Here is a 16,256-nt window from a genome sequence, read left to right on the forward strand (position 1 = left end):
ATTTAATGAAGATTTTCCTGGAGAGCCCTAACTCCTAGTGATTGCCTCTCTTTGAACTTTTAATCCCCATATTGTTTAAAAGGCTCCCTTTATGCTTATACCATGTGATGGTTTAACTTCTTTAGCATATGTGTTTCATTAATCTCAAACTCAGTAGCAAGGAGTATTTCATTTTTTTGCTCTTCTACAACAGCTTGCTTTGAGTTTGCTTTGAAACCTTCCGGACTCTGCTTGCAACTATAGTTTCAGGTTTGATTCCATCCCAGACGTTTCTGTCTTGATAGCTTCTTCATTTCTTAACTCACATTGAATATATGTATGGATGTCACTTTCTCCTGTGTCTTTTCCTGATTTCTTTAGTAGGTTATTATTTTCTCTTCTCTGGTCCCATAACAGCTTGTTCTTATTTCTCTTAGCACTTATCACATTGCCATTTAGTATGTGTTTATCCACCTTCTCCAGGAGACTGCTACCCCCAGAGTGCCCATGTTGAGCAACTCCAAAAAGTACAAGTCAACCTGTTTTCTTAAATACCATCACAACATTGTGGAGTTATAACCCCATCAACACCGGAACTGTGTTCTTTTCATATTTGTATTTATGGGACCTTACATAGCTTTTGTTACTAGTAGGCACTCAAAAATGTTTGTTGAACAAGTAAATGACTATTGTGTTATATGTTATGCAAAGATAGCCACATGCATCTTTAGCATAGGTTGATTTGGCATTAATTGATTTTGTTATTAAATATTTTTATGTCTTATACTGCTACCATGAATTTAAGAATTAATGGAATGTCAGTAATTATGGTTGTGATAGATACCTTCAATATCCGTGGAGATATATATACCTTGAATCTTTTACTCTGAGCTCTTGAAGTCAACTCTTGTTATCCATAAAACATTTGTGGAACTGTGTGAGAAAAGCTGTTGACTGTCCAATTAGATAATTTTTATTTTTCTCATTTAATTTTCATATGGGTACGATTGTACTACTTCAGAAGGCCAGATCTTTTAATTAGATCAGTAGGGCATGATAAGTTGCTCCTATTAATGTGCTAATACTATTTTTTAAATTCAGTTCATCCAGTATTTATTGAGGGTTTACCATGTGTGCAATACTCTTAGGTGCTAAAAAGAGTATAGAAGTGGTAAATGGCATGGATTTGATTCTTAAGTTTTTAGACTTATTGAAAGAATTGGAGAACATTTTATCTGGTAATAAAGGGATGGAGCATAATATTCATTAGGTAACTTAAACATAAGTACTCAAAGTTGATGTGTGGTGACTGATACTGTGGAAAGTTAAGAAAGAGCAGGTATTGTTTCAATGGACATTTATTACTCCCATGCTCAGTACTAATTGTTGAGGGTACCAATATGGAGGATGTGGTTTCTACTTTTTAGATGCTTACAATGTAGTAGGAATAAACATATAGAGTGTATTTCATGTTAAGACATTGTGAAGTATATGTTATGTCAGGATGTTTGTGACTAACCTCTAGGGATCAGAGAAATTTTCGAAGAGGACAATTAAGAATTCCTAGTTGGGAAGTTGATATAAGCATTCCAAAAAAGTAACCACTACAAAGGCATGGAAATGAGAGAATCTTTTTTCTTTCTTTCATTCTTTCTTTCTTTCTTGTCATGCTCATGGCATGTGGAAGTTCCAGAGCTAAGGGTTAAACTCACACCACAGCAGTGATGCAAGCCACAGCAGTGACAATACTGCATCCTAACCCACTGAGCCACTAGGGAACTCCGAAAGGGCCTTTCTCCCTTAAGGAGCTGCAGGTAGATTGTCATCAGTAGAAGGTGGCATGTTAAAGAGCATGGATTTTGGAGTCAGACACATGTGGTTTGCAAACTTCAATTCCTGTGAGGTCTGAGCCCTTGCAGATCTTGTCTGTGTAGTGCAGCAGGAGTCTGGTAATATTGCCACTAGTATTAGCAAAAAGAGGTGTCTAGGGGTCTCCCAATTCCTACCTATGTAACTTCTCTTTTGTCTGTTGTCTGGCTGCATGAGGAGCCCCAGCCAGCCCTCCCTCCAAATGAATGAAGCCATATTGAGTCCCTTGGCAAAAGCATTCTCACTTAGCTATTATAATTTTTTTGAAAAGTTAAAATTTCCTTAATTTTTTATTCCTGGTACCACTACCACAGGTTCGATCCCTGGCCTTGGTCAGTGGGTTAAGGATCCAGCGTTGCTGTGAGCTCTGGTGTAGGTTGCAGACATGGCTTGGATCTGGTGTTACTGTGGCTCTGGTGTAGACTGGTAGCAGCGGCTATGATTAGACCCCTAGCCTGAGAACTTCCATATGCTGTGGGTGGGTCCCTAAAAAGAAAAAAAAGACAAAAAAGAAAAAAAGAAAAAGAAAAACCTTGTTAAAGGCAAATAAAGTCTCTAATTAAAGGAAAAAAAAAGAATAAGCTACAACAGATAAAATACCTCAGGATGTACATCTAATTGACACTACATTGCATTAATCAGTAGCTGCACTTTTGGAAACTGTGACCATGACAGGCCTGAACAAGAAGGGTTTCTTGTTTAAACTGCAGTAACTTTTCTGACCATGGATCATCGTTCCTTCTGTGGCAGATTTTTATAGTTCCTCTAATGCATTTGGGATATCTGTCTCAAAGTAACCTGCAGCTTTCCTGACAACTCCTCACTCTCTCTCCTGCTAAGAACTGTAGCCCTTTTCTGCTGAGTTTTTAGAATCTTCTGCTACCATATCTACCACTTGTCCCACCAGATCCATAACCACCATCATAGGAACTGCCCAAGTTTCTTCCACCAAAACTGCCATCCTTCATGGGTCCATAATTTGGTTGTTATTGTCCACTATAATTTCCAAAATCATTGTAGTTCTCACCACCACCACAGTTACCTCCAAAATTTCCTCCTTCATTGAAACCATCATATCCTCCACCACTGCCACCATATCCACCACCTTGATTTCCATATCCTGGTCCACCACCACCATATCCTGGTCCTACTATAACCAGGACCACCACCATAGTTGCCACCATCATCTCCTCCATAACTACCTCTGCTGCCACCACTTCCACCAACATAACATCCTCTTCCACCAAAGTTTGCACCATGGCCAAAGTTGCCTCCACCACTTCCAGAGTTTCATCCACAACCAATAAAGTTGCTAGATCCACCTCCATGACCTCTCTGTGATGTGGCAGACTGCATTTCTTGTTTAGAAAGGGCCTTTTTCACTTCACAATTGTGCCCATTTATAGTGTGGTATTTCTGAATAACAGTTTTATCAACTGTATCATGATCATCAAAAATTACAAAACAAACCCTCTCTTTTTCCCACTCTGCCTGTCTTCCATAACTTCTATGGTTTCAATCTTGCCATACTTTTCAAAGTAGTCTCTCAAATGGTATTCTTCTGTATCTTCTTTAATATCGCCAACAAAAATTTCCTTCACTCTTAGATGGGCAGCAGGCTTTACAGAGTTCTCTCTAGAAACAGCTCTTTTTGGTTTCACTACACGCCTGTCAATTTTTGTGGTTGAGCACACATTGCTGCATCTACCTCTTCAACACAGGAGTCAGTCATAAAACCAAAGCCCCTGGAATGTTTTTTTGGGGGGGTCTCTCATCACCATACAATCTGTAAGTGTGCTCCATTACTCAAAATGTTCTCTTAAACTATCTTCTGTAGTTTCAATGCTCAGACTACCAATAAACAGTTTTCTCAATTGCACTGGTTCCTTTGGATCATGACCCTCCATTTTGAGACCAAACTCACCTCTTCCAACTCAAGTTCAGTTGTTATGATAACATCTTAAACAGCAGAAGCTGTAGTGGAGGGGACAGGGAAAGAGATTTGTAGTGTAACTTATGCCTCTGCTCCACTTGCAGGATCAATTTCTCATTGCTTATGAGCAACAAAAATTGCCTTTGGCTAATAGAATAGGGGGATTTATGGATAGATCCTGGGTAAGCTCACCAAAGTGAAGGAAGGTGGAATAATGAAGCCTTGGGAAGACCAGAGAAAGCACCTTCTAGGATCACATCGATCTGTGGGGCTAACTCAGCCTTAGCCAGTTTACCTCCTTGTGCACAGTGTCTTGTTGGTCAGCCTGAGCCTACCCCAGAAGTGAGCCATTGTTTGATGTCCCTGTCAGACTTTGGGAATGAGGCAGAGAAACTCTCCAAAGGAAAAGTGAGGTGGTGTTGCCAGAAGACCAAGACCAAGATATTTCCTACAGAGTTCATAGGATCTGGCAGTGTGGCGATCTCTTGGTGAGCTTGATGTAAACAGTTTTAGGAATAAAAAGTAACAAGGACTTGAAGAGTGGATGGGAAGTGAGGAAGAAAGGACCATGAGTATAAACTGCTTGTTTAGGGAGCCCGATGGTTGGGAGGGAGAAAAGAATAGGATTGCCTAAAAGCTGTGGCAAGGTCAGAAAAATTTTTTTTCTTAAATCTGGAGCTCCCTTTGTGGCCCAGTGGAAACAAATCTGACTAGGAACCATGGGGTTGCGGGTTCAATCCCTGGTCTCACTCAGTGGGTTAAGGATTGAGCATTGCCATGAGCTGTGGTGTAGGTCACAGATGCAGCTTGGATCCTGTGTTGCTGTGGCTGTGACATATGCCGGCATCTGTAGCTCCGACTGGACCCGTAGCCTGGGAACCGCCACATGCTGCAGGTGTGGCCCTAAAAAGCAAAAACAAACAAACAAAACCCCCCAAAATTATAAAAAATTTTGAAAAATCTTTTAAATGGAAAAATATGAATAATGTTTTGATATAGCACTAACAGAGAAGGAAAAATTAATAATATGTGAGAGAAAGGATATATTTCTATAACAAGATTGCTAAGATGTGAGAGTGATAGAGTCCAGAACAAAGGTAGAAGGTTTAGTGGAACTATTAGGGAAGGTTTTATAGAAGAGTATAAGTTTGCACTGGGCTCTAAAGAATTAATAGGATTTGGATAAGCAGAGCAAAGTGGAAAGGTTTTGTCAGTGGAAAAACAGCATAGATATAGGGAAAAACAAACAAACAAACTCTAGCTGATAAGGAGTCTGAGTTGGGGAAGAGGGAGAAGTAGCTGACATGATTGGCTGTATAACCCTGCTCTTGTGTGGGTTGTACTATGTGCGAGTGGATGCATGAGCCCCACCAGTGAAGAAGGCAATGTGAGCTGGAGTCTTGAAAGTTTGGACCCACAAGTTTGGATTTGATGCAGTAGATATTGGGAAATGTTACTGTAGGTTCTGGAGCAGGAGAGGCTCATGATGGAATACAATGGAAAGACAGTTGAAACATTCGAGTATAAAACCATTGAAGAATAGGGAAAAGACTGGGAGCAAAAGGCTATTAAGAGCCACATACGTGTAAAATGAGGAATCTTTTAAGGTGGTAGAAACAAGCATGAGGAAATGAACATTTTGGGGAAAAGTTGATAGGATTCAGTGAGAAGAGCTGAAGATTATTTTTGGATTGAGAGCCGCATTGAAGTTTTGGTGTCATTGATAAAATGAAGAAATTAGAAGTAGATCTCTTAAGAGGCAAAGCCATTTAACATGTTGCCAACAGACCTGTTCGTTGTTTTGTTGTTGTTGTTGTTGTTATTTTGCTTTTTAGGACCACACCTGCAGCATATGGAAGTTGCCAGGCTAAGGGTCAAATCAGCTATAGCTGCTGGCCTACACCACAGCCACCGCAACACCAGATCTGAGCTGAGTCTGTGACCAACACCACAAAACATGGCAACACTGGATTCCCAACCCACTGACTGAGGCCAGGGATTGAACCCTTGTCCTCATGGATACTGGTTGGGTTTGTTACAGTGGAGCCTCGATTGGAACTCCTCTGATTTTGAAATGAGTGGTTCTGAAGAGAGCTTTGCCTATCCTAAGATTTGTAACAATATCAGTGTTGAATAGGTAGCTTTATTATAAAAACATAACAGCTTTTACACAGAAACAATTTGAAACATTGTAGGGAAAAAGCAAATAGAAAAAAGCGTCTGCCTGGGAGGTCAAGGTGAGAGAAAGACAACAGTTTGTGTTAGAGAAAAATGATGCATCTCTGGAGAAGAGGAGGGCAACCTGGGAGAGAGAATTTCAAGAAAGGGGGGAGATCAGCCTCAAATCCTGCAGAGAGAGAAGACAGAGAAAAAAACCTTTTATATGGTGAAAGGTAATCCCTGACCTCTAAGAAAGCAGTTTCAGTTGGCAGGAGCAATCGGAAGGCACACTGCCATGGGTTTAGGAGGGATTGGCTAGTGAAGGAAAGGTGAGAAGTTTCACAGGAACAGGAGGAAAATATGGAATGTTAGGAAAGGCAATAGAGTCTTGTTTAATATTAGGAAACTTTGTATGTTGGAAGCAAGAGAGAAATGGGTATGGAGGAAATAAAGTGCTAAAGAGGGAAGAATCAAGTATAGAATCCCTCTCCACCAGAGGCAGGGTTAGCTTTAGGATGTTCTGGTAGGCTGAATGAATAGATTTATAGACAGAGGTCTGTTGTGATACATGTGGGATCCAGTTAAGGAACTTGATCCAATTTCATCTTTCCAGAGAATTAGGGAGGAAATGGAAGAAAGGCAGCTGAAGAGTACCAGCTCTTGCCAGTACCAGACACTTTGCTTGATCTATTAAATATATGATCATGTAAATTCATAACAATTCTTTGAAGGGTTTGTGATAATCTCCCAGTTTTAAAAGTGAGGATGCTAAGGCTTCAAGGAATAGTTATCTTAAAACCAAAGAGCTAGTAAATGTCCACTTCAGGATTTGATCCTCAGTCTTATATCAAAGGTTAGTCCCACCCCACTCTAGCATTCGTTCATTCATATGAGGTAAAGAATATGGGGGGCTTGAGAGGAGCTGTGTTACTGATGACAGTGGCTATGCCTCAGAATCACTTTAGGGGCTTTAAAAAATTCCCCACAGTTGGAGTTCCCATTGTGGCTAAGTGGGTTAAGAACCCAGCTAGTACCCATGAGGACGTGGGTTCAATCTCTGGCCTTGTTCTGTGGGTTAAGGATCCAGCGTTGCCAAGAGCCAAGTCATAGGTCATTGGTGGCTCAGATCCCGAGTTGCTATGGCTATGGCGTAGGCTGGCAGCTGTAGCTCTTATTCCACCCCTAGCCTGGGAATGTCCATACGCTGCAGGTGTGGCCCTAAGAAAGAAAAGAAAAAAAAATTCTCACACCTTACCCCATCACTCATTCCTTCATCATCAACACGCTCATTGATTACCCACTGTATTAGTCAAGACTCTCCGGAGAAACAGAACCAATAGGGTGTATATCTCAGTGAGCTGAGAGCATCTTCAAGTACCAAGAAGTAAGGAAGTACTTAACAGTGGGGGTGGGGGAAGGTGAGGAGCATGTAAAAAGGATGCAAGTGTCCAGTGGCCAAAGCTTGAACAACTTGAGTAAAATAACTATAGCATTAGATTTTGACCCAAAGAATAAATATCCTGGGTCCTTAATGGTATAAATAAGTGATTGAATAAGTGGGCAAGAAGAAACAAGTCTCCTACACAGAAGATTTCTAAAAAATGGGTATTTAGATACTCCCTCCTCCAGGAAATGGAGATTAATTCCCCTCTCCTTGACATGGGCTAGATTTAGTGCTTACTTCCAAAGAACAGAGTATGGAAAGGGGAAAAAAAATAGTAATATAGCCATAATTAACTTGAGTAGTGTTAACAGGAAATTTGAGGACAATTGGGGAAGATTACTTCTTTGACAACTTAAATCCATCAGAATGATTTGAGAAGTTTAGTATAAGGATGTTTAATTTGGGAGTTCCCGTCATGGCACAGTGGTTAACGAATCCAACTAGGAAGCATGAGGTTGCAGGTTTGCTCCCTGCTCTTGTTTAGTGGGTTAACGATCTGGCGTTGCCATGATCTGTGGTGTAGGTTGCAGATGCGGCTGGGATCTGGCATTGCTGTGGCTCTGGCGTAGGCCAGGGGCTACAGCTCCGATTCAGCCACTAGCCTGGGAACCTCCATATGCCATGGAAGCAGCCCAAGAAATAGCAAAAAGACAAAAAAAAAAAAAAAAAAGGATGTTTAATTTGTGTAATAAAATCTAGTTGAATAACAGAATAAGAAGATGGGGGAGTTCCCGTCGTGGCGCAGTGGTTAATGAATCCGACTAGGAACCATGAGGTTGCGGGTTCGGTCCCTGCCCTTGCTAAGTGGGTTAACGATCCGGCGTTGCCGTGAGCTGTGGTGTAGGTTGCAGACGCGGCTCGGATCCCGCATTGCTGTGGCTCTGGCGTAGGCCGGTGGCTATAGCTCCGATTCAACCCCTAGCCTGGGAACCTCCATATGCCGTGGGAGCGGCCCAAGAAATAGCAGCAACAACAACAACAAAATGACAAAAAGACAAAAAAAAAAAAAAAAAGAATAAGAAGATGGGAGGATAAGGACACATCCTTAATTGTGTTGGAAAGCTGGGGAAGGTGTCATTTGAAGATCAAAAACATTGAGAACTTGATGAAAAATGAAAAGCATATGGGAACATATATGTTTTGATGGCAAAACTTTACATGATGAAGAAATCTGCAGCCCAATACAGGCTTAAAGGGGAAACACTAGAAAAGTAAGTTTTCCCAACACAATTCTGGAAAATCCCAAAGTTCAGAGATTTTGAAAAGTCGAAGTTGGTTGTCTTACTCCATTTTGGTTGCTATAACAAAATGCCATAGACTGGATGGCTTATAAACAACAGAAATTTATTTTCAACACTTCTGGAGGCTGAGTCCAGATCCGGGTGCCAGCATGGTTGGATTCTGGTGAAGGCTTTCTTTTGAGTTGCAGACCTCCTGCATCTTGCTGCATCCTCACACTGTGGAAGGGGCAGGCAAGCAGTCAGGGCCTTCGGTTATTAGGGCACATCATCTCCCAAAGGTCCCACCTCTTAATACCATCACTATAGGGATTAGGATTTCAACATTTGAATTCGGAGGGTGGGGAGGCAAACATTCAGTCAAAAAAGTAATTAATTGCTGAACTTTAGGCTAGCTATACTGGGACTAATCAGAATAGGCCAATTATAGTATTTACTCACAGGCTAAGCTACTAGAACATATTTGTATAAATTGATTGCATCTCTCTCCTGGACTTCAGGGCCAGAGAGAGAATTAGGGTTATACTTTAGGGAATGTCTAGTTGCCACTGTAAAAGTGGAGCTTCTTTCTTCAAAAGGTGCCCACCCAGCTGCTTACCTCCATCCCTGTGTGATACTCTTGATGGCCAGAACTCTGTAATCAGCTTACACATTCATGGTGGGGAGAAGTAATTTTCTTCTATTCTAAAGCAGTGGTTCCTGGAGTTTCTGTCATGGCTCAGTGGTTAATTAACCCAACTAGTATCCATGAGGACGCAGGTTCAATCCCTGGTCTCGATCAGTGGGCTAAGGATCTGGCATTGCAGTGAGCTGTGGTGTAGGTCGCAGTGGCAGCTCAGATCTGGCATTGCTGTGGCTGTGGTATAGGCCAGTGGCTACAGCTCCAATTCGACCTCTAGCCTGGGAAACTCCATGTGTCTCAGGTGCAACCCTAAGAAGACAAAAGATAAATAAATAAATAAATAAAATAATAAAGCAGTGGTTCTAAATATTTAAGGAAAATCAAGAGGATGAAAGAGGGACACCAAACTGAGCAAACAAAAGAATCAATCTTTGAGAAAACAGATTGAATATGCTGTTTGTTGGTTGGTTGGTTGGTTTTTGCTTTTTAGGGCCGCCACCGCCGCATATGGAGGTTCCCAGGCTAGGGGTCCAGTTGGAGCTACAGCTGCCAGCCTATGCCACAGCCACAGCCACACAGTGTCTGCAACCTACACCACAGCTCACAGCAACACCAGATCCTTAACCCACTGAGCAAGGCCAGGGATCAAACCTGAAACCTCATGATTCCTAGTAGGATTTGTTTCCACTGTGCCACGACAGGAACTCCCAAATTGAATATAGTAGAAAAAAGATAATGTTTGTTATTCAAAAATATCCCCAAAGATTTTAGGAAATAAAGTTTCCATCAAAATAGCAATGAGGTGCTATAAAAAAATAAGAACAAAAAAGTTTTTGGAAATTAAAAGCATTTTCTGAAATTAAAAACTTTAGTAGGCTGAATAGTAACATGGTTGTAATAGATGACTAAATGAATGAACTAGAAGATTAGACCGAGGAGTTCTTCCAATATATGGTACAAAAGAACAAAGAAGAAAATTATGAGCAGTTGGACATGAAACATATCTAGGAGGAGAATTATCACTCTGGAGCTAAAATTCTGTACAATTTCAGTAAGTCCTTGGCAGAGGGTTAAGAATTAGATACGTTAAAACTTTTGTAGAGGTAGAAGAGGAGACCATATGTACTGTTTTTAAAAGGAAGAAAATATATTTAAATTTTGTATTAGTATATTTAAGTTATTGATATGTGATTCTTTTTCTCTCAGCTGTATCCTCCCAGCTTTGCTTTTCTTTGGTTGTCAATTTCATCCTCAGACAACTTTCCCTCTTTTGAAGGATGTCTGCAAGTTCAATATTTGGAATTACATACTTTCTCTTTAAACCGGGAAGAGAAAGAGCATAGCTACCCACATCATCAAGGAAAAGTCCTGAACTTTGCTTTAATTGGACCAGTCTGAGACCAACTACTGTGGTCAGAAAAAAATCATTTGCCAAGACCTGCTGGGGCCTACTGCTGAAGCACAAGGACTGGGTTGGGTGTGGAGGGGTTACGTACCTAAGTGAAAACTAAGACATTTCATGACGTGGAGAAATATATAACAAATGTCCATTACAGTATGTTTCTTAAAATTGTTAAGGATGTTTACGAGTAGAATAGGTATAAGAGGAAAAAAAATATATTGAGGAAAATAAAGAGAAACAAAAAATCAGCCTAGGAAAAGTGAAAACAGTGGAAAGGGAAGAAAGAGAAATCAAAATATAACTAAATCTAGCCATAGTTACAATAAACGTGACTGTAATATATTCTCTTTTTTTAAGTCACTTAAATTGTGTAGAAACATGTCTCCAGATGTGTGTTATTTTGGACAAATATAAACAAAATAATGCAGAAAGGTTAAAAATAAAATACACAATACCACACTTTAGGCAAATGTTGAATGGAAAAAAATGTACAGTAATTCGTTATCAAAGTTTAATTCCAGCTTACAAACACTTAATTTAAAAATAGTTGATAAAACTTTATACCTAAGGAGCTAAAAACACACACTCTTCTCAAATACTCATATAACACTTAAAAGTATATCATGTAATGGGGCTACAAAGAAAATCTCAAATTCTGAAAACTGAAAATTATTACTTGCCAGTCGTAATGCAGGGAGACAGTTCACACACACACACACACACACACACGCATACTTTCACACAGTTAACAAAAAGGGAACTAAAAAAGAAGAAATATAACTACTTGGAAACTTTCTACTTTAACTCAGTTTGAAGAGGATATAAAAGTTGAAATTACAAGGAGAAAAAGCCAAGATAATAAAAACATGCAAATTATAGAAAAATAAATATAAATGATTCATAACATGTAGAAGGGTGTTCAGCCTCACTAGTCATCAAGGAGATGAAAATTAAGCAATTATTTATATATATATATAATATATAAAAATATAAATATATTTGCTAGGGCTGCCATAACAAAACACACAGATTGGATGGCTTACACAAGAAAAATTAATTTTCTTAAAGTTCTTGAAAATGTAAGATCAAGGTATCAGCAGGTTGAGTTTCTACTGAAGCTTCTTCTTGGCTTGGAGATGGTTGCTTTCTTGCTGTATCATCGCGTGGTCATCCTTCTGTTTGTATGATCTGTGTTCTAATCTCTTTTTCTTATAAGGACAACAATCTTGGATTAGGGCCTACCCCAGTGACCCCATTTTAACTTAATTATCTCTCTAAATGTTCCATCCTTAAATACAGTCACGTTCTGAAGTATTGAGGGTTAGGAGTTCAATATGTGAATTTGGGAGATACAATACAGCCCATAACAAATAAATATATATTTGACTACCAGTACATATAAGTACATTGTATGGGTAGATCTTTTAGATTGAACCATCTGAAACTGCAGTTTCTAGAAGCAGAGAATATCAAATATGGGCACTTTCAGATAGTTCAGCATAATACTGTGACAAATCTAATCAATCTCCTTTTGATGAGTCTTTCCTTATCTTTTGCTACTTGAATATCCTTCAGTACATGCCTTTGGCACACACATGAATATATTGCAGGTAAATTTCTAGGAGTTTCTGCATTAAAGAAGTGTGTGTTTCGTGGACCAGATATGGGTCCACATTATATCAGGAGGGAGCTGGTCTGGACAGTGTGCCATAGGCCTCATGATGGGCAAGGACACCTCAGCAGAAAGAGACTGCAGCTGTAAGGACAGAGGCAGAAGTTGGGAGGTAAGGAGAGAGTGCAAGAGATTGTGTGGGGGAAGGCATTGCCCACATTAAAGAAACTGTGTTGATATATTCCCCATGGATTGTTTTGTGACTAGAAATGACTAGAGGTTTTTATTATGGAACTGTGACCAGTAAGTCATGGGATCTGCCCTAAATTTTATCCAAGGAGCGGGATCACCCCACAGAGGAGATTTGAATTGGGATGGGAAGGTATTTTTTACTATTTTCATTTTGTGTGTCCTGCCCTTTCAATATAACAGTTACTAATATGTGCATAAGTAATTGCTTGGACATACATAGGAAAAATATTTGGAATTGATACTATCACACTGTTAAAAGCAGAGGGACAGTCGTACTTCATATACATCTATGCTGTTTAAAACTTCTACAAAGAGCAGGGGTTATTTTTGCAACTGAATTAAAAAAAAAAAAGCCTAAAGCATGGAATTTTCTTTGAATTTAATTATGATATAACTTTTGGGCCAGAAGTATTTGTAGTTTGAATGGGCAAGAGCAAGGAAAAGACCTAAAAAATGCCAAACTGCTTACAGTGGCTATTCCTGAAGAGTGTGATTATAGAGATAAGTAACTTTTCCATATAACTTTATATATTTCTGTACTCTTCAAAAATGATTTTTAAAATAATATTGTACTTAAAAATACTGTTGAATATTTGAAGTTGCTAAGAGAGTAGATATTAAAAGTTCTCATCAAAGAAAAAAATTTTGTATCTCTCAGTGGTGATGCATATTAATTAACTAGATGTATTGTGAGCAATTTGCAATATATACAAATATCAAATCATTGTTATATACCTAAAACTAATATAATGTTATATATCAATTATATCTCAATAAAAACTAATTTTTTATATAAACAGGTTACTTGTGTAGCTTAAAAATAAAAATTTAAAACTGCATTCAGCAAATTACTATGCCCTTGGTTTATTTTTATTTCTCAAGATATAGTTTGACTCAGCTATAGGCCTGCAGCAGCAGCTCTGATTTGACCCCTAGCCTGGGATCAGCAACTTCAGTATGCTGAGAGTGCAGCCCTAAAAAGCCAAAAAAAAAAAAAAAAAAAAGAAAAAAAAAAAGAAAAAAGGTAGGACTTAGCTTTTTTTTTTTTCCTTTTTTCTTTTTAGGGCTGCACCTGAGGCATGTAGAAGTCCCAGGCTAGGGGTTGGATAGGAGATATTGCAATGCCAAATTCAAGCTGCATCTGCGACCTACACCACAGCTCATGGCAATGCCAGATCCTTAACCGAATGAGCAAGGTCAGGAATCGAACCCACATCCTCATGGATACTAGCTGGTTTGTTACTACTGAGGCACCATAGGAACTCCTGAGGACTTTGCTATTTCTTATTCTTATACATGCAAATCATCTCAAGGCTGGCATTTATGAAACCTCTGTAAGTGATTTCACCCAACATGATGGTGATGTTCTTGACAGGAAGGAGCTATCAGACGTTGTTAAAGGATGTAATATTTCCTTAATGGCAAAGGAAATTATAACTTCTGATAGCAGTTACACAAAACAGAAGACAACACAGCACACTCATAAACAGCTCCTCAAGCAGCTGCTGAAACCAAATGTTTAGAGGAAGGGTTCTTTTGGGTGTGAAAAGCACAGCACCCCTGTGCTATTCTTGCACAATAAAACAGATATGCCAGATTTCAAGATTTAATTAATTGAACCAGGTGGTCCAGGTAATAGGACATCCCAAGAAGAGGGTTATTTACCTAAAATGTTGGAGAAGATAATGCAAATCTAGCAATCTAGCAAAACGCAATGAGCCAAGATACCTCAAAGCACTAAATAAAATCATAGAGTACATATATCCAAGATATTAAACACAAGAAGATAACGCAAATCTTTGCTCATCTAGCAAAACACAGTGAGCCAAGATACCTCAAAGCACTAAATAAAATCATAGAGTACATATGTCCAAAATATTAAACACAAGTGCTGAAATCACAATTTTGAATATCTAATGACATGGAGAAATGATCACCTTAAGTGAAAAACAAAACATAACTTTGCTTATGGCCTAACATTTTAATGGCTATGACCCAGGCCAGGAATTTATGCTTAGTTGTGTTATGATTTCCATGAATCATATTCTAGTTCAGTAGGGTAAGTCATTTTGACTGGAGAGGACTAAGGATTTACTAGATATCTCATATAAGGGAATAGAACATGGAGCTCCCGTTGTGGCTCAGTGGTTAACGAATCAGACTGGGAGCCATGAGGTTGCAGGTTCGATCCCTGGCCTTGCTCAGTGGGTTAAGGATCTGGCATTGCTATGAGCTGTGGTGTAGGTTGCAGATGCGGCTCGGATCCCGCATTGCTGTGGCTCTGGTGTAGGCCGGTGGCTACAGCTCTGATTAGACCCCTAGCCTGGGAACCTCCAGGAGCGGCCCTAGAAGAGGCAGAAAGACAAAAAAAAAAAAAAAAAAAAAAAAAAAAGAAAAGAAAAAAAAGAAAAGAAATAGATCACATTTTAAAACTGTATTTATGTGTAGCCAGGCTGATCCATATCGCCACAAATGTGAGGATTTCCTTTTTTTTTTTTTTTTTTGTTGCAACATTTTTTTTTTTAAGGTTGAACTTTATCTATCTATCTACCTACCTACCTCACATACAGTATACAAAATGACACATAGTAGAATATTTTCTTTACCCACTTATTTGTCAATGGACACTTAGCTTGTTGCCATATCTTGGCTACTGTGAATGATACTGCAATGAATGGGAGTTCAGATACATCCTCAAGATAGTGATTTCTTTCTTTTGGGTATATACCCAGAAGTGTGATTGCTGGAACATATGGTAGTTCTGTTTTTAATTTTATAATGGCTGTACCAGTTTACATTCCCACCAACAGTGTATAAGGATGCCCTTTTCTCCACATCCTTGCCAACACTTACCTTTTGACTTTTTGATGATAGCCATTCTAACAGGTGTGAAGTCAGATCCCATTGTGGTTTTGATTTGCATTTCCCTAATGATTGATAATGTTGAGCATCTTTTCATGTGCCTGCTGGTCATTTGAATGTTTTCTTTAGAAATATATGTTCTTTTTTGAATATATATTTTTAAAAGAAACTTCAAGGCACTTAGTGGCAGGGACCTCAAGAGAGCCTTTTGAGATACTGGTAATGTTCTATATCTTGATTTGAGTGGTGGTTACACAGGTGTATTCATGTGTAAAAATGCACAGAGCTGTGAACTTAAGTTAGTGACTTATGTATATAAGTCAATAAAAAAGGAAAAAATCCTAACTACATTGTCCTTTTTTCCATTTTACTGTTAGACCAGGGGGATTTCATTTTACTTCAGGCCAGTTCTAGTTTCTGAGGATTACTACTTGAGAATCACTGGTCTTAAGATAAAATCTGAACACATTCACTAGGCATAGAAAGTTCCTATACAGTCTGTCCAAGTTCTCTTTCTACTTCTCCCACCCCCTTGCAGTCTTCAGACTGCTCTTGTTTCACCGCTTTTGCAATTGCTCTTTTCTCTGCTTCTTTTTCCTAACTCCAGCTGGCAAAATCTTATATATTCTCCAAGACCTAGCTTTCTTTGGGTACCACAAGAAACATGCTTGATGCTTTTTTCTCATATGCCGTTTTATTAATAAATCACTTAGGTCACACTTACCTTTTTTTTTTTTTTTCAGAGCCATACATGCGGCATATGGAAGTTCCCATGTTAGGGATCGAATCAGAGCTGAAGCTGCTGGCCTACACCACAGCCACAGCAAGATGGGATCTTTAATCCACTGAGTGAGGCCAGGGATCAAACCTGCATCCTCACGGA

At 39.2% G+C, this 16,256-nt stretch overlaps 1 protein-coding gene and 1 pseudogene across 3 annotated transcripts in view; one reads left to right on the forward strand and one right to left on the reverse strand.

Annotated features, from left to right (window-relative positions):
- Positions 1-16,256, forward strand: part of USF3 (upstream transcription factor family member 3) — a 56,698-nt gene that overhangs the window by 2,658 nt on the left and 37,784 nt on the right.
- Positions 2,715-3,755, reverse strand: LOC102160382 (annotated as a pseudogene).

Source organism: Sus scrofa, chromosome 13 (assembly GCF_000003025.6).
Source record: "Sus scrofa isolate TJ Tabasco breed Duroc chromosome 13, Sscrofa11.1, whole genome shotgun sequence".
Classification (NCBI taxonomy): Eukaryota; Metazoa; Chordata; class Mammalia; order Artiodactyla; family Suidae; genus Sus; species Sus scrofa.